The 16277-nt window shown below is 51.3% G+C and overlaps 17 non-coding genes across 17 annotated transcripts; 11 read left to right on the forward strand and 6 right to left on the reverse strand.

Moving 5' to 3' along the window:
• Positions 1-400: 400 nt before the first annotated feature.
• On the reverse strand, positions 401-472 carry TRNAD-GUC (transfer RNA aspartic acid (anticodon GUC)). Its single transcript has one exon. It is a non-coding gene; the product is annotated as a tRNA-Asp (tRNA).
• Positions 473-1012: 540 nt separating this feature from the next.
• On the forward strand, positions 1013-1094 carry TRNAL-AAG (transfer RNA leucine (anticodon AAG)). Its single transcript has one exon. It is a non-coding gene; the product is annotated as a tRNA-Leu (tRNA).
• A 1397-nt stretch (positions 1095-2491) lies between these two features.
• Positions 2492-2573, forward strand: TRNAL-AAG (transfer RNA leucine (anticodon AAG)). The gene has a single exon. It is a non-coding gene; the product is annotated as a tRNA-Leu (tRNA).
• A 1369-nt stretch (positions 2574-3942) lies between these two features.
• On the forward strand, positions 3943-4024 carry TRNAL-AAG (transfer RNA leucine (anticodon AAG)). Its single transcript has one exon. It is a non-coding gene; the product is annotated as a tRNA-Leu (tRNA).
• A 1371-nt stretch (positions 4025-5395) lies between these two features.
• Positions 5396-5477, forward strand: TRNAL-AAG (transfer RNA leucine (anticodon AAG)). Its single transcript has one exon. It is a non-coding gene; the product is annotated as a tRNA-Leu (tRNA).
• Positions 5478-6251: 774 nt separating this feature from the next.
• TRNAD-GUC (transfer RNA aspartic acid (anticodon GUC)) lies at positions 6252-6323 on the reverse strand. The gene has a single exon. It is a non-coding gene; the product is annotated as a tRNA-Asp (tRNA).
• A 540-nt stretch (positions 6324-6863) lies between these two features.
• Positions 6864-6945, forward strand: TRNAL-AAG (transfer RNA leucine (anticodon AAG)). Its single transcript has one exon. It is a non-coding gene; the product is annotated as a tRNA-Leu (tRNA).
• Positions 6946-7719: 774 nt separating this feature from the next.
• TRNAD-GUC (transfer RNA aspartic acid (anticodon GUC)) lies at positions 7720-7791 on the reverse strand. Its single transcript has one exon. It is a non-coding gene; the product is annotated as a tRNA-Asp (tRNA).
• Positions 7792-8331: 540 nt separating this feature from the next.
• TRNAL-AAG (transfer RNA leucine (anticodon AAG)) lies at positions 8332-8413 on the forward strand. The gene has a single exon. It is a non-coding gene; the product is annotated as a tRNA-Leu (tRNA).
• Positions 8414-9187: 774 nt separating this feature from the next.
• TRNAD-GUC (transfer RNA aspartic acid (anticodon GUC)) lies at positions 9188-9259 on the reverse strand. The gene has a single exon. It is a non-coding gene; the product is annotated as a tRNA-Asp (tRNA).
• Positions 9260-9799: 540 nt separating this feature from the next.
• On the forward strand, positions 9800-9881 carry TRNAL-AAG (transfer RNA leucine (anticodon AAG)). The gene has a single exon. It is a non-coding gene; the product is annotated as a tRNA-Leu (tRNA).
• Positions 9882-10655: 774 nt separating this feature from the next.
• Positions 10656-10727, reverse strand: TRNAD-GUC (transfer RNA aspartic acid (anticodon GUC)). Its single transcript has one exon. It is a non-coding gene; the product is annotated as a tRNA-Asp (tRNA).
• A 540-nt stretch (positions 10728-11267) lies between these two features.
• On the forward strand, positions 11268-11349 carry TRNAL-AAG (transfer RNA leucine (anticodon AAG)). Its single transcript has one exon. It is a non-coding gene; the product is annotated as a tRNA-Leu (tRNA).
• A 1397-nt stretch (positions 11350-12746) lies between these two features.
• On the forward strand, positions 12747-12828 carry TRNAL-AAG (transfer RNA leucine (anticodon AAG)). The gene has a single exon. It is a non-coding gene; the product is annotated as a tRNA-Leu (tRNA).
• Positions 12829-13602: 774 nt separating this feature from the next.
• TRNAD-GUC (transfer RNA aspartic acid (anticodon GUC)) lies at positions 13603-13674 on the reverse strand. Its single transcript has one exon. It is a non-coding gene; the product is annotated as a tRNA-Asp (tRNA).
• Positions 13675-14214: 540 nt separating this feature from the next.
• Positions 14215-14296, forward strand: TRNAL-AAG (transfer RNA leucine (anticodon AAG)). The gene has a single exon. It is a non-coding gene; the product is annotated as a tRNA-Leu (tRNA).
• A 1386-nt stretch (positions 14297-15682) lies between these two features.
• Positions 15683-15764, forward strand: TRNAL-AAG (transfer RNA leucine (anticodon AAG)). The gene has a single exon. It is a non-coding gene; the product is annotated as a tRNA-Leu (tRNA).
• The last annotated feature ends 513 nt before the right edge of the window (positions 15765-16277 follow it).

Genomic DNA, 16277 nt, shown 5'->3' on the forward strand with positions numbered 1-16277 from the left:
ATGAGAGTAAGGGTTCACGCGTGTGCCCGGACCGAGGTTAATGATGGGATTAGAGCTAGGGTTAGATGCAGGGAAAGAGTGAGAGTTATAATTAGGGATAAAGCTAACAGGTGATCATTACTCGTCATGTAACATGATACAAAGGGTCAGAAGAGGAACTGATTCAGGGTTACAATTTGGACTTCGCAGACAACAGGAGCACTAAATGGTGCTGAGGGGGACTCAATAAAGTGGACCGGCCGCCTAATGTAAGCAATTGTGCACAAATATTGTACGATGACTAGCGTTGCCGGTGCTTTTTTCTTAAAGAGTCAGTTCTTGGCACCCATTCCCTACTTGACTCAGCCTAATCTTCAAGAATATTTGTCAAGAACTAAAAAAAATCCAGAAAAGGTTTAACCTCCCCGTCGGGGAATTGAACCCCGGTCTCCCGCGTGACAGGCGGGGATACTGACCACTATACTAACGAGGAGACGTGAGGGCATGAAATGAACAGCTGCTGATGTCTGCACAGCATCCAGCGACCACCTAGCTGGCCTAGGGGGTCTCATTTTCCCCCGTCAAACGGCTTGCCCGATCTAAGGCTAATTTCTTTCTTTTTATCGGCACCAGGCTTAAAACTCAGTTTAAGGCGATAGTTCCGGGCTATGTTTGACTCCAGAGTTGAATCTGTCATCCCGCATTTCCTCAGCAAATCAAGCTACCCATCTCAAGTCTCATGAGCTGAGGACGGCAAAGTCCCTGTGGGCTTAGGACAGTCAAAGAAACCCCTGGGCTGCATGCTAAGCCCCTTTTCGGCTTCACTTTCCGAATCCTGCCCTAGCTTGCGATTAGTTTTTTTCTCACTTCTTGCCCCCATCTCCCACCTTGCCTCATGGTCTCCCCTCCTCTGCGCACCTGACAGTTTGCCTGCCCTTCCACTGCCTGTCTCCAGACTTTCCAAGGAGAAAAGGCAAAGCACTAAAGCGGGCCGGGCAACGGGTCAAGTTCCGCTTTCGGCGACTAGCAGGGAGGTAGCGTGGCCGAGCGGTCTAAGGCGCTGGATTAAGGCTCCAGTCTCTTCGGAGGCGTGGGTTCAAATCCCACCGCTGCCACTTTTCCTGGCCTTGCATTTTAAAGAAGAACGTAACGTTGACCTCTTCCTTCATTAGTGCCACCTCTGTCGCAATGAGCAAGCGGATGGTATGCCACACCCTGCAGGAAAAAGGTTTCGCTTCTGACGTCTTGCTTTTCTGGACATCCAGTCTCAAGTTTCCCATCTGGAACGGCGCTCCCTGCTGCTTTGTGAAGGCTTGCTGCAAGAGCCTTCGAAACCCAGGAGCTCTTGCGTTGAGCTGTGACGCGTCCTGGGAAGACCTCCCGTTGCAGCGGAATGAGCCCCACTTCCAGGGCGTGCTGGTAGCAAATTTCCCACAGCCCACAGGGAGCAAACGATCCCAGGTGTGATGTATCACCAGGAGAGGCTGAGATGAGAGTAAGGGTTCACGCGTGTGCCCGGACCGAGGTTAATGATGGGATTAGAGCTAGGGTTAGATGCAGGGAAAGAGTGAGAGTTATAATTAGGGATAAAGCTAACAGGTGATCATTACTCGTCATGTAACATGATACAAAGGGTCAGAAGAGGAACTGATTCAGGGTTACAATTTGGACTTCGCAGACAACAGGAGCACTAAATGGTGCTGAGGGGGACTCAATAAAGTGGACCGGCCGCCTAATGTAAGCAATTGTGCACAAATATTGTACGATGACTAGCGTTGCTGGTGCTTTTTTCTTAAAGAGTCAGTTCTTGGCACCCATTCCCTACTTGACTCAGCCTAATCTTCAAGAATATTTGTCAAGAACTAAAAAAAATCCAGAAAAGGTTTAACCTCCCCGTCGGGGAATTGAACCCGAATTGAACCCCGGTCTCCCGCGTGACAGGCGGGGATACTGACCACTATACTAACGAGGAGACGTGAGGGCATGAAATGAACAGCTGCTGATGTCTGCACAGCATCCAGCGACCACCTAGCTGGCCTAGGGGGTCTCATTTTCCCCCGTCAAACGGCTTGCCCGATCTAAGGCTAATTTCTTTCTTTTTATCGGCACCAGGCTTAAAACTCAGTTTAAGGCGATAGTTCCGGGCTATGTTTGACTCCAGAGTTGAATCTGTCATCCCGCATTTCCTCAGCAAATCAAGCTACCCATCTCAAGTCTCATGAGCTGAGGACGGCAAAGTCCCTGTGGGCTTAGGACAGTCAAAGAAACCCCTGGGCTGCATGCTAAGCCCCTTTTCGGCTTCACTTTCCGAATCCTGCCCTAGCTTGCGATTAGTTTTTTTCTCACTTCTTGCCCCCATCTCCCACCTTGCCTCATGGTCTCCCCTCCTCTGCGCACCTGACAGTTTGCCTGCCCTTCCACTGCCTGTCTCCAGACTTTCCAAGGAGAAAAGGCAAAGCACTAAAGCGGGCCGGGCAACGGGTCAAGTTCCGCTTTCGGCGACTAGCAGGGAGGTAGCGTGGCCGAGCGGTCTAAGGCGCTGGATTAAGGCTCCAGTCTCTTCGGAGGCGTGGGTTCAAATCCCACCGCTGCCACTTTTCCTGGCCTTGCATTTTAAAGAAGAACGTAACGTTGACCTCTTCCTTCATTAGTGCCACCTCTGTCGCAATGAGCAAGCGGATGGTATGCCACACCCTGCAGGAAAAAGGTTTCGCTTCTGACGTCTTGCTTTTCTGGACATCCAGTCTCAAGTTTCCCATCTGGAACGGCGCTCCCTGCTGCTTTGTGAAGGCTTGCTGCAAGAGCCTTCGAAACCCAGGAGCTCTTGCGTTGAGCTGTGACGCGTCCTGGGAAGACCTCCCGTTGCAGCGGAATGAGCCCCACTTCCAGGGCGTGCTGGTAGCAAATTTCCCACAGCCCACAGGGAGCAAACGATCCCAGGTGTGATGTATCACCAGGAGAGGCTGAGATGAGAGTAAGGGTTCACGCGTGTGCCCGGACCGAGGTTAATGATGGGATTAGAGCTAGGGTTAGATGCAGGGAAAGAGTGAGAGTTATAATTAGGGATAAAGCTAACAGGTGATCATTACTCGTCATGTAACATGATACAAAGGGTCAGAAGAGGAACTGATTCAGGGTTACAATTTGGACTTCGCAGACAACAGGAGCACTAAATGGTGCTGAGGGGGACTCAATAAAGTGGACCGGCCGCCTAATGTAAGCAATTGTGCACAAATATTGTACGATGACTAGCGTTGCCGGTGCTTTTTTCTTAAAGAGTCAGTTCTTGGCACCCATTCCCTACTTGACTCAGCCTAATCTTCAAGAATATTTGTCAAGAACTAAAAAAAATCCAGAAAAGGTTTAACCTCCCCGTCGGGGAATTGAACCCCCGGGGGATACTGACCACTATACTAACGAGGAGACGTGAGGGCATGAAATGAACAGCTGCTGATGTCTGCACAGCATCCAGCGACCACCTAGCTGGCCTAGGGGGTCTCATTTTCCCCCGTCAAACGGCTTGCCCGATCTAAGGCTAATTTCTTTCTTTTTATCGGCACCAGGCTTAAAACTCAGTTTAAGGCGATAGTTCCGGGCTATGTTTGACTCCAGAGTTGAATCTGTCATCCCGCATTTCCTCAGCAAATCAAGCTACCCATCTCAAGTCTCATGAGCTGAGGACGGCAAAGTCCCTGTGGGCTTAGGACAGTCAAAGAAACCCCTGGGCTGCATGCTAAGCCCCTTTTCGGCTTCACTTTCCGAATCCTGCCCTAGCTTGCGATTAGTTTTTTTCTCACTTCTTGCCCCCATCTCCCACCTTGCCTCATGGTCTCCCCTCCTCTGCGCACCTGACAGTTTGCCTGCCCTTCCACTGCCTGTCTCCAGACTTTCCAAGGAGAAAAGGCAAAGCACTAAAGCGGGCCGGGCAACGGGTCAAGTTCCGCTTTCGGCGACTAGCAGGGAGGTAGCGTGGCCGAGCGGTCTAAGGCGCTGGATTAAGGCTCCAGTCTCTTCGGAGGCGTGGGTTCAAATCCCACCGCTGCCACCTTTCCTGGCCTTGCATTTTAAAGAAGAACGTAACGTTGACCTCTTCCTTCATTAGTGCCACCTCTGTCGCAATGAGCAAGCGGATGGTATGCCACACCCTGCAGGAAAAAGGTTTCGCTTCTGACGTCTTGCTTTTCTGGACATCCAGTCTCAAGTTTCCCATCTGGAACGGCGCTCCCTGCTGCTTTGTGAAGGCTTGCTGCAAGAGCCTTCGAAACCCAGGAGCTCTTGCGTTGAGCTGTGACGCGTCCTGGGAAGACCTCCCGTTGCAGCGGAATGAGCCCCACTTCCAGGGCGTGCTGGTAGCAAATTTCCCACAGCCCACAGGGAGCAAACGATCCCAGGTGTGATGTATCACCAGGAGAGGCTGAGATGAGAGTAAGGGTTCACGCGTGTGCCCGGACCGAGGTTAATGATGGGATTAGAGCTAGGGTTAGATGCAGGGAAAGAGTGAGAGTTATAATTAGGGATAAAGCTAACAGGTGATCATTACTCGTCATGTAACATGATACAAAGGGTCAGAAGAGGAACTGATTCAGGGTTACAATTTGGACTTCGCAGACAACAGGAGCACTAAATGGTGCTGAGGGGGACTCAATAAAGTGGACCGGCCGCCTAATGTAAGCAATTGTGCACAAATATTGTACGATGACTAGCGTTGCCGGTGCTTTTTTCTTAAAGAGTCAGTTCTTGGCACCCATTCCCTACTTGACTCAGCCTAATCTTCAAGAATATTTGTCAAGAACTAAAAAAAATCCAGAAAAAGTTTAACCTCCCCGTCGGTCTCCCGCGTGACAGGCGGGGATACTGACCACTATACTAACGAGGAGACGTGAGGGCATGAAATGAACAGCTGCTGATGTCTGCACAGCATCCAGCGACCACCTAGCTGGCCTAGGGGGTCTCATTTTCCCCCGTCAAACGGCTTGCCCGATCTAAGGCTAATTTCTTTCTTTTTATCGGCACCAGGCTTAAAACTCAGTTTAAGGCGATAGTTCCGGGCTATGTTTGACTCCAGAGTTGAATCTGTCATCCCGCATTTCCTCAGCAAATCAAGCTACCCATCTCAAGTCTCATGAGCTGAGGACGGCAAAGTCCCTGTGGGCTTAGGACAGTCAAAGAAACCCCTGGGCTGCATGCTAAGCCCCTTTTCGGCTTCACTTTCCGAATCCTGCCCTAGCTTGCGATTAGTTTTTTTCTCACTTCTTGCCCCCATCTCCCACCTTGCCTCATGGTCTCCCCTCCTCTGCGCACCTGACAGTTTGCCTGCCCTTCCACTGCCTGTCTCCAGACTTTCCAAGGAGAAAAGGCAAAGCACTAAAGCGGGCCGGGCAACGGGTCAAGTTCCGCTTTCGGCGACTAGCAGGGAGGTAGCGTGGCCGAGCGGTCTAAGGCGCTGGATTAAGGCTCCAGTCTCTTCGGAGGCGTGGGTTCAAATCCCACCGCTGCCACTTTTCCTGGCCTTGCATTTTAAAGAAGAACGTAACGTTGACCTCTTCCTTCATTAGTGCCACCTCTGTCGCAATGAGCAAGCGGATGGTATGCCACACCCTGCAGGAAAAAGGTTTCGCTTCTGACGTCTTGCTTTTCTGGACATCCAGTCTCAAGTTTCCCATCTGGAACGGCGCTCCCTGCTGCTTTGCGAAGGCTTGCTGCAAGAGCCTTCGAAACCCAGGAGCTCTTGCGTTGAGCTGTGACGCGTCCTGGGAAGACCTCCCGTTGCAGCGGAATGAGCCCCACTTCCAGGGCGTGCTGGTAGCAAATTTCCCACAGCCCACAGGGAGCAAACGATCCCAGGTGTGATGTATCACCAGGAGAGGCTGAGATGAGAGTAAGGGTTCACGCGTGTGCCCGGACCGAGGTTAATGATGGGATTAGAGCTAGGGTTAGATGCAGGGAAAGAGTGAGAGTTATAATTAGGGATAAAGCTAACAGGTGATCATTACTCGTCATGTAACATGATACAAAGGGTCAGAAGAGGAACTGATTCAGGGTTACAATTTGGACTTCGCAGACAACAGGAGCACTAAATGGTGCTGAGGGGGACTCAATAAAGTGGACCGGCCGCCTAATGTAAGCAATTGTGCACAAATATTGTACGATGACTAGCGTTGCCGGTGCTTTTTTCTTAAAGAGTCAGTTCTTGGCACCCATTCCCTACTTGACTCAGCCTAATCTTCAAGAATATTTGTCAAGAACTAAAAAAAATCCAGAAAAGGTTTAACCTCCCCGTCGGGGAATTGAACCCCGGTCTCCCGCGTGACAGGCGGGGATACTGACCACTATACTAACGAGGAGACGTGAGGGCATGAAATGAACAGCTGCTGATGTCTGCACAGCATCCAGCGACCACCTAGCTGGCCTAGGGGGTCTCATTTTCCCCCGTCAAACGGCTTGCCCGATCTAAGGCTAATTTCTTTCTTTTTATCGGCACCAGGCTTAAAACTCAGTTTAAGGCGATAGTTCCGGGCTATGTTTGACTCCAGAGTTGAATCTGTCATCCCGCATTTCCTCAGCAAATCAAGCTACCCATCTCAAGTCTCATGAGCTGAGGACGGCAAAGTCCCTGTGGGCTTAGGACAGTCAAAGAAACCCCTGGGCTGCATGCTAAGCCCCTTTTCGGCTTCACTTTCCGAATCCTGCCCTAGCTTGCGATTAGTTTTTTTCTCACTTCTTGCCCCCATCTCCCACCTTGCCTCATGGTCTCCCCTCCTCTGCGCACCTGACAGTTTGCCTGCCCTTCCACTGCCTGTCTCCAGACTTTCCAAGGAGAAAAGGCAAAGCACTAAAGCGGGCCGGGCAACGGGTCAAGTTCCGCTTTCGGCGACTAGCAGGGAGGTAGCGTGGCCGAGCGGTCTAAGGCGCTGGATTAAGGCTCCAGTCTCTTCGGAGGCGTGGGTTCAAATCCCACCGCTGCCACTTTTCCTGGCCTTGCATTTTAAAGAAGAACGTAACGTTGACCTCTTCCTTCATTAGTGCCACCTCTGTCGCAATGAGCAAGCGGATGGTATGCCACACCCTGCAGGAAAAAGGTTTCGCTTCTGACGTCTTGCTTTTCTGGACATCCAGTCTCAAGTTTCCCATCTGGAACGGCGCTCCCTGCTGCTTTGTGAAGGCTTGCTGCAAGAGCCTTCGAAACCCAGGAGCTCTTGCGTTGAGCTGTGACGCGTCCTGGGAAGACCTCCCGTTGCAGCGGAATGAGCCCCACTTCCAGGGCGTGCTGGTAGCAAATTTCCCACAGCCCACAGGGAGCAAACGATCCCAGGTGTGATGTATCACCAGGAGAGGCTGAGATGAGAGTAAGGGTTCACGCGTGTGCCCGGACCGAGGTTAATGATGGGATTAGAGCTAGGGTTAGATGCAGGGAAAGAGTGAGAGTTATAATTAGGGATAAAGCTAACAGGTGATCATTACTCGTCATGTAACATGATACAAAGGGTCAGAAGAGGAACTGATTCAGGGTTACAATTTGGACTTCGCAGACAACAGGAGCACTAAATGGTGCTGAGGGGGACTCAATAAAGTGGACCGGCCGCCTAATGTAAGCAATTGTGCACAAATATTGTACGATGACTAGCGTTGCCGGTGCTTTTTTCTTAAAGAGTCAGTTCTTGGCACCCATTCCCTACTTGACTCAGCCTAATCTTCAAGAATATTTGTCAAGAACTAAAAAAAATCCAGAAAAGGTTTAACCTCCCCGTCGGGGAATTGAACCCCGGTCTCCCGCGTGACAGGCGGGGATACTGACCACTATACTAACGAGGAGACGTGAGGGCATGAAATGAACAGCTGCTGATGTCTGCACAGCATCCAGCGACCACCTAGCTGGCCTAGGGGGTCTCATTTTCCCCCGTCAAACGGCTTGCCCGATCTAAGGCTAATTTCTTTCTTTTTATCGGCACCAGGCTTAAAACTCAGTTTAAGGCGATAGTTCCGGGCTATGTTTGACTCCAGAGTTGAATCTGTCATCCCGCATTTCCTCAGCAAATCAAGCTACCCATCTCAAGTCTCATGAGCTGAGGACGGCAAAGTCCCTGTGGGCTTAGGACAGTCAAAGAAACCCCTGGGCTGCATGCTAAGCCCCTTTTCGGCTTCACTTTCCGAATCCTGCCCTAGCTTGCGATTAGTTTTTTTCTCACTTCTTGCCCCCATCTCCCACCTTGCCTCATGGTCTCCCCTCCTCTGCGCACCTGACAGTTTGCCTGCCCTTCCACTGCCTGTCTCCAGACTTTCCAAGGAGAAAAGGCAAAGCACTAAAGCGGGCCGGGCAACGGGTCAAGTTCCGCTTTCGGCGACTAGCAGGGAGGTAGCGTGGCCGAGCGGTCTAAGGCGCTGGATTAAGGCTCCAGTCTCTTCGGAGGCGTGGGTTCAAATCCCACCGCTGCCACTTTTCCTGGCCTTGCATTTTAAAGAAGAACGTAACGTTGACCTCTTCCTTCATTAGTGCCACCTCTGTCGCAATGAGCAAGCGGATGGTATGCCACACCCTGCAGGAAAAAGGTTTCGCTTCTGACGTCTTGCTTTTCTGGACATCCAGTCTCAAGTTTCCCATCTGGAACGGCGCTCCCTGCTGCTTTGTGAAGGCTTGCTGCAAGAGCCTTCGAAACCCAGGAGCTCTTGCGTTGAGCTGTGACGCGTCCTGGGAAGACCTCCCGTTGCAGCGGAATGAGCCCCACTTCCAGGGCGTGCTGGTAGCAAATTTCCCACAGCCCACAGGGAGCAAACGATCCCAGGTGTGATGTATCACCAGGAGAGGCTGAGATGAGAGTAAGGGTTCACGCGTGTGCCCGGACCGAGGTTAATGATGGGATTAGAGCTAGGGTTAGATGCAGGGAAAGAGTGAGAGTTATAATTAGGGATAAAGCTAACAGGTGATCATTACTCGTCATGTAACATGATACAAAGGGTCAGAAGAGGAACTGATTCAGGGTTACAATTTGGACTTCGCAGACAACAGGAGCACTAAATGGTGCTGAGGGGGACTCAATAAAGTGGACCGGCCGCCTAATGTAAGCAATTGTGCACAAATATTGTACGATGACTAGCGTTGCCGGTGCTTTTTTCTTAAAGAGTCAGTTCTTGGCACCCATTCCCTACTTGACTCAGCCTAATCTTCAAGAATATTTGTCAAGAACTAAAAAAAATCCAGAAAAGGTTTAACCTCCCCGTCGGGGAATTGAACCCCGGTCTCCCGCGTGACAGGCGGGGATACTGACCACTATACTAACGAGGAGACGTGAGGGCATGAAATGAACAGCTGCTGATGTCTGCACAGCATCCAGCGACCACCTAGCTGGCCTAGGGGGTCTCATTTTCCCCCGTCAAACGGCTTGCCCGATCTAAGGCTAATTTCTTTCTTTTTATCGGCACCAGGCTTAAAACTCAGTTTAAGGCGATAGTTCCGGGCTATGTTTGACTCCAGAGTTGAATCTGTCATCCCGCATTTCCTCAGCAAATCAAGCTACCCATCTCAAGTCTCATGAGCTGAGGACGGCAAAGTCCCTGTGGGCTTAGGACAGTCAAAGAAACCCCTGGGCTGCATGCTAAGCCCCTTTTCGGCTTCACTTTCCGAATCCTGCCCTAGCTTGCGATTAGTTTTTTTCTCACTTCTTGCCCCCATCTCCCACCTTGCCTCATGGTCTCCCCTCCTCTGCGCACCTGACAGTTTGCCTGCCCTTCCACTGCCTGTCTCCAGACTTTCCAAGGAGAAAAGGCAAAGCACTAAAGCGGGCCGGGCAACGGGTCAAGTTCCGCTTTCGGCGACTAGCAGGGAGGTAGCGTGGCCGAGCGGTCTAAGGCGCTGGATTAAGGCTCCAGTCTCTTCGGAGGCGTGGGTTCAAATCCCACCGCTGCCACTTTTCCTGGCCTTGCATTTTAAAGAAGAACGTAACGTTGACCTCTTCCTTCATTAGTGCCACCTCTGTCGCAATGAGCAAGCGGATGGTATGCCACACCCTGCAGGAAAAAGGTTTCGCTTCTGACGTCTTGCTTTTCTGGACATCCAGTCTCAAGTTTCCCATCTGGAACGGCGCTCCCTGCTGCTTTGTGAAGGCTTGCTGCAAGAGCCTTCGAAACCCAGGAGCTCTTGCGTTGAGCTGTGACGCGTCCTGGGAAGACCTCCCGTTGCAGCGGAATGAGCCCCACTTCCAGGGCGTGCTGGTAGCAAATTTCCCACAGCCCACAGGGAGCAAACGATCCCAGGTGTGATGTATCACCAGGAGAGGCTGAGATGAGAGTAAGGGTTCACGCGTGTGCCCGGACCGAGGTTAATGATGGGATTAGAGCTAGGGTTAGATGCAGGGAAAGAGTGAGAGTTATAATTAGGGATAAAGCTAACAGGTGATCATTACTCGTCATGTAACATGATACAAAGGGTCAGAAGAGGAACTGATTCAGGGTTACAATTTGGACTTCGCAGACAACAGGAGCACTAAATGGTGCTGAGGGGGACTCAATAAAGTGGACCGGCCGCCTAATGTAAGCAATTGTGCACAAATATTGTACGATGACTAGCGTTGCCGGTGCTTTTTTCTTAAAGAGTCAGTTCTTGGCACCCATTCCCTACTTGACTCAGCCTAATCTTCAAGAATATTTGTCAAGAACTAAAAAAAATCCAGAAAAGGTTTAACCTCCCCGTCGGGGAATTGAACCCCGGTCTCCCGCGTGACAGGCGGGGATACTGACCACTATACTAACGAGGAGACGTGAGGGCATGAAATGAACAGCTGCTGATGTCTGCACAGCATCCAGCGACCACCTAGCTGGCCTAGGGGGTCTCATTTTCCCCCGTCAAACGGCTTGCCCGATCTAAGGCTAATTTCTTTCTTTTTATCGGCACCAGGCTTAAAACTCAGTTTAAGGCGATAGTTCCGGGCTATGTTTGACTCCAGAGTTGAATCTGTCATCCCGCATTTCCTCAGCAAATCAAGCTACCCATCTCAAGTCTCATGAGCTGAGGACGGCAAAGTCCCTGTGGGCTTAGGACAGTCAAAGAAACCCCTGGGCTGCATGCTAAGCCCCTTTTCGGCTTCACTTTCCGAATCCTGCCCTAGCTTGCGATTAGTTTTTTTCTCACTTCTTGCCCCCATCTCCCACCTTGCCTCATGGTCTCCCCTCCTCTGCGCACCTGACAGTTTGCCTGCCCTTCCACTGCCTGTCTCCAGACTTTCCAAGGAGAAAAGGCAAAGCACTAAAGCGGGCCGGGCAACGGGTCAAGTTCCGCTTTCGGCGACTAGCAGGGAGGTAGCGTGGCCGAGCGGTCTAAGGCGCTGGATTAAGGCTCCAGTCTCTTCGGAGGCGTGGGTTCAAATCCCACCGCTGCCACTTTTCCTGGCCTTGCATTTTAAAGAAGAACGTAACGTTGACCTCTTCCTTCATTAGTGCCACCTCTGTCGCAATGAGCAAGCGGATGGTATGCCACACCCTGCAGGAAAAAGGTTTCGCTTCTGACGTCTTGCTTTTCTGGACATCCAGTCTCAAGTTTCCCATCTGGAACGGCGCTCCCTGCTGCTTTGTGAAGGCTTGCTGCAAGAGCCTTCGAAACCCAGGAGCTCTTGCGTTGAGCTGTGACGCGTCCTGGGAAGACCTCCCGTTGCAGCGGAATGAGCCCCACTTCCAGGGCGTGCTGGTAGCAAATTTCCCACAGCCCACAGGGAGCAAACGATCCCAGGTGTGATGTATCACCAGGAGAGGCTGAGATGAGAGTAAGGGTTCACGCGTGTGCCCGGACCGAGGTTAATGATGGGATTAGAGCTAGGGTTAGATGCAGGGAAAGAGTGAGAGTTATAATTAGGGATAAAGCTAACAGGTGATCATTACTCGTCATGTAACATGATACAAAGGGTCAGAAGAGGAACTGATTCAGGGTTACAATTTGGACTTCGCAGACAACAGGAGCACTAAATGGTGCTGAGGGGGACTCAATAAAGTGGACCGGCCGCCTAATGTAAGCAATTGTGCACAAATATTGTACGATGACTAGCGTTGCTGGTGCTTTTTTCTTAAAGAGTCAGTTCTTGGCACCCATTCCCTACTTGACTCAGCCTAATCTTCAAGAATATTTGTCAAGAACTAAAAAAAATCCAGAAAAGGTTTAACCTCCCCGTCGGGGAATTGAACCCGAATTGAACCCCGGTCTCCCGCGTGACAGGCGGGGATACTGACCACTATACTAACGAGGAGACGTGAGGGCATGAAATGAACAGCTGCTGATGTCTGCACAGCATCCAGCGACCACCTAGCTGGCCTAGGGGGTCTCATTTTCCCCCGTCAAACGGCTTGCCCGATCTAAGGCTAATTTCTTTCTTTTTATCGGCACCAGGCTTAAAACTCAGTTTAAGGCGATAGTTCCGGGCTATGTTTGACTCCAGAGTTGAATCTGTCATCCCGCATTTCCTCAGCAAATCAAGCTACCCATCTCAAGTCTCATGAGCTGAGGACGGCAAAGTCCCTGTGGGCTTAGGACAGTCAAAGAAACCCCTGGGCTGCATGCTAAGCCCCTTTTCGGCTTCACTTTCCGAATCCTGCCCTAGCTTGCGATTAGTTTTTTTCTCACTTCTTGCCCCCATCTCCCACCTTGCCTCATGGTCTCCCCTCCTCTGCGCACCTGACAGTTTGCCTGCCCTTCCACTGCCTGTCACCAGACTTTCCAAGGAGAAAAGGCAAAGCACTAAAGCGGGCCGGGCAACGGGTCAAGTTCCGCTTTCGGCGACTAGCAGGGAGGTAGCGTGGCCGAGCGGTCTAAGGCGCTGGATTAAGGCTCCAGTCTCTTCGGAGGCGTGGGTTCAAATCCCACCGCTGCCACTTTTCCTGGCCTTGCATTTTAAAGAAGAACGTAACGTTGACCTCTTCCTTCATTAGTGCCACCTCTGTCGCAATGAGCAAGCGGATGGTATGCCACACCCTGCAGGAAAAAGGTTTCGCTTCTGACGTCTTGCTTTTCTGGACATCCAGTCTCAAGTTTCCCATCTGGAACGGCGCTCCCTGCTGCTTTGTGAAGGCTTGCTGCAAGAGCCTTCGAAACCCAGGAGCTCTTGCGTTGAGCTGTGACGCGTCCTGGGAAGACCTCCCGTTGCAGCGGAATGAGCCCCACTTCCAGGGCGTGCTGGTAGCAAATTTCCCACAGCCCACAGGGAGCAAACGATCCCAGGTGTGATGTATCACCAGGAGAGGCTGAGATGAGAGTAAGGGTTCACGCGTGTGCCCGGACCGAGGTTAATGATGGGATTAGAGCTAGGGTTAGATGCAGGGAAAGAGTGAGAGTTATAATTAGGGATAAAGCTAACAGGTGATCATTACTCGTCATGTAACATGATACAAAGGGTCAGAAGAGGAACTGATTCAGGGTTACAATTTGGACTTCGCAGACAACAGGAGCACTAAATGGTGCTGAGGGGGACTCAATAAAGTGGACCGGCCGCCTAATGTAAGCAATTGTGCACAAATATTGTACGATGACTAGCGTTGCCGGTGCTTTTTTCTTAAAGAGTCAGTTCTTGGCACCCATTCCCTACTTGACTCAGCCTAATCTTCAAGAATATTTGTCAAGAACTAAAAAAAATCCAGAAAAGGTTTAACCTCCCCGTCGGGGAATTGAACCCCGGTCTCCCGCGTGACAGGCGGGGATACTGACCACTATACTAACGAGGAGACGTGAGGGCATGAAATGAACAGCTGCTGATGTCTGCACAGCATCCAGCGACCACCTAGCTGGCCTAGGGGGGTCTCATTTTCCCCGTCAAACGGCTTGCCCGATCTAAGGCTAATTTCTTTCTTTTTATCGGCACCAGGCTTAAAACTCAGTTTAAGGCGATAGTTCCGGGCTATGTTTGACTCCAGAGTTGAATCTGTCATCCCGCATTTCCTCAGCAAATCAAGCTACCCATCTCAAGTCTCATGAGCTGAGGACGGCAAAGTCCCTGTGGGCTTAGGACAGTCAAAGAAACCCCTGGGCTGCATGCTAAGCCCCTTTTCGGCTTCACTTTCCGAATCCTGCCCTAGCTTGCGATTAGTTTTTTTCTCACTTCTTGCCCCCATCTCCCACCTTGCCTCATGGTCTCCCCTCCTCTGCGCACCTGACAGTTTGCCTGCCCTTCCACTGCCTGTCTCCAGACTTTCCAAGGAGAAAAGGCAAAGCACTAAAGCGGGCCGGGCAACGGGTCAAGTTCCGCTTTCGGCGACTAGCAGGGAGGTAGCGTGGCCGAGCGGTCTAAGGCGCTGGATTAAGGCTCCAGTCTCTTCGGAGGCGTGGGTTCAAATCCCACCGCTGCCACTTTTCCTGGCCTTGCATTTTAAAGAAGAACGTAACGTTGACCTCTTCCTTCATTAGTGCCACCTCTGTCGCAATGAGCAAGCGGATGTTATGCCACACCCTGCAGGAAAAAGGTTTCGCTTCTGACGTCTTGCTTTTCTGGACATCCAGTCTCAAGTTTCCCATCTGGAACGGCGCTCCCTGCTGCTTTGTGAAGGCTTGCTGCAAGAGCCTTCGAAACCCAGGAGCTCTTGCGTTGAGCTGTGACGCGTCCTGGGAAGACCTCCCGTTGCAGCGGAATGAGCCCCACTTCCAGGGCGTGCTGGTAGCAAATTTCCCACAGCCCACAGGGAGCAAACGATCCCAGGTGTGATGTATCACCAGGAGAGGCTGAGATGAGAGTAAGGGTTCACGCGTGTGCCCGGACCGAGGTTAATGATGGGATTAGAGCTAGGGTTAGATGCAGGGAAAGAGTGAGAGTTATAATTAGGGATAAAGCTAACAGGTGATCATTACTCGTCATGTAACATGATACAAAGGGTCAGAAGAGGAACTGATTCAGGGTTACAATTTGGACTTCGCAGACAACAGGAGCACTAAATGGTGCTGAGGGGGACTCAATAAAGTGGACCGGCCGCCTAATGTAAGCAATTGTGCACAAATATTGTGCGATGACTAGCGTTGCCGGTGCTTTTTTCTTAAAGAGTCAGTTCTTGGCACCCATTCCCTACTTGACTCAGCCTAATCTTCAAGAATATTTGTCAAGAACTAAAAAAAATCCAGAAAAGGTTTAACCTCCCCGTCGGGGAATTGAACCCCGGTCTCACGCGTGACAGGCGGGGATACTGACCACTATACTAACGAGGAGACGTGAGGGCATGAAATGAACAGCTGCTGATGTCTGCACAGCATCCAGCGACCACCTAGATGGCCTAGGGGGTCTCATTTTCCCCCGTCAAACGGCTTGCCCGATCTAAGGCTAATTTCTTTCTTTTTATCGGCACCAGGCTTAAAACTCAGTTTAAGGCGATAGTTCCGGGCTATGTTTGACTCCAGAGTTGAATCTGTCATCCCGCATTTCCTCAGCAAATCAAGCTACCCATCTCAAGTCTCATGAGCTGAGGACGGCAAAGTCCCTGTGGGCTTAGGACAGTCAAAGAAACCCCTGGGCTGCATGCTAAGCCCCTTTTCGCCTTCACTTTCCGAATCCTGCCCTAGCTTGCGATTAGTTTTTTTCTCACTTCTTGCCCCCATCTCCCACCTTGCCTCATGGTCTCCCCTCCTCTGCGCACCTGACAGTTTGCCTGCCCTTCCACTGCCTGTCTCCAGACTTTCCAAGGAGAAAAGGCAAAGCACTAAAGCGGGCCGGGCAACGGGTCAAGTTCCGCTTTCGGCGACTAGCAGGGAGGTAGCGTGGCCGAGCGGTCTAAGGCGCTGGATTAAGGCTCCAGTCTCTTCGGAGGCGTGGGTTCAAATCCCACCGCTGCCACTTTTCCTGGCCTTGCATTTTAAAGAAGAACGTAACGTTGACCTCTTCCTTCATTAGTGCCACCTCTGTCGCAATGAGCAAGCGGATGGTATGCCACACCCTGCAGGAAAAAGGTTTCGCTTCTGACGTCTTGCTTTTCTGGACATCCAGTCTCAAGTTTCCCATCTGGAACGGCGCTCCCTGCTGCTTTGTGAAGGCTTGCTGCAAGAGCCTTCGAAACCCAGGAGCTCTTGCGTTGAGCTGTGACGCGTCCTGGGAAGACCTCCCGTTGCAGCGGAATGAGCCCCACTTCCAGGGCGTGCTGGTAGCAAATTTCCCACAGCCCACAGGGAGCAAACGATCCCAGGTGTGATGTATCACCAGGAGAGGCTGAGATGAGAGTAAGGGTTCACGCGTGTGCCCGGACCGAGGTTAATGATGGGATTAGAGCTAGGGTTAGATGCAGGGAAAGAGTGAGAGTTATAATTAGGGATAAAGCTAACAGGTGATCATTACTCGTCATGTAACATGATA

This window comes from Ambystoma mexicanum, unplaced genomic scaffold (assembly GCF_040938575.1).
Source record: "Ambystoma mexicanum isolate Mex_15411 unplaced genomic scaffold, UKY_AmexF1_1 Mex_scaf20, whole genome shotgun sequence".
Taxonomy (NCBI): domain Eukaryota; kingdom Metazoa; phylum Chordata; class Amphibia; order Caudata; family Ambystomatidae; genus Ambystoma; species Ambystoma mexicanum.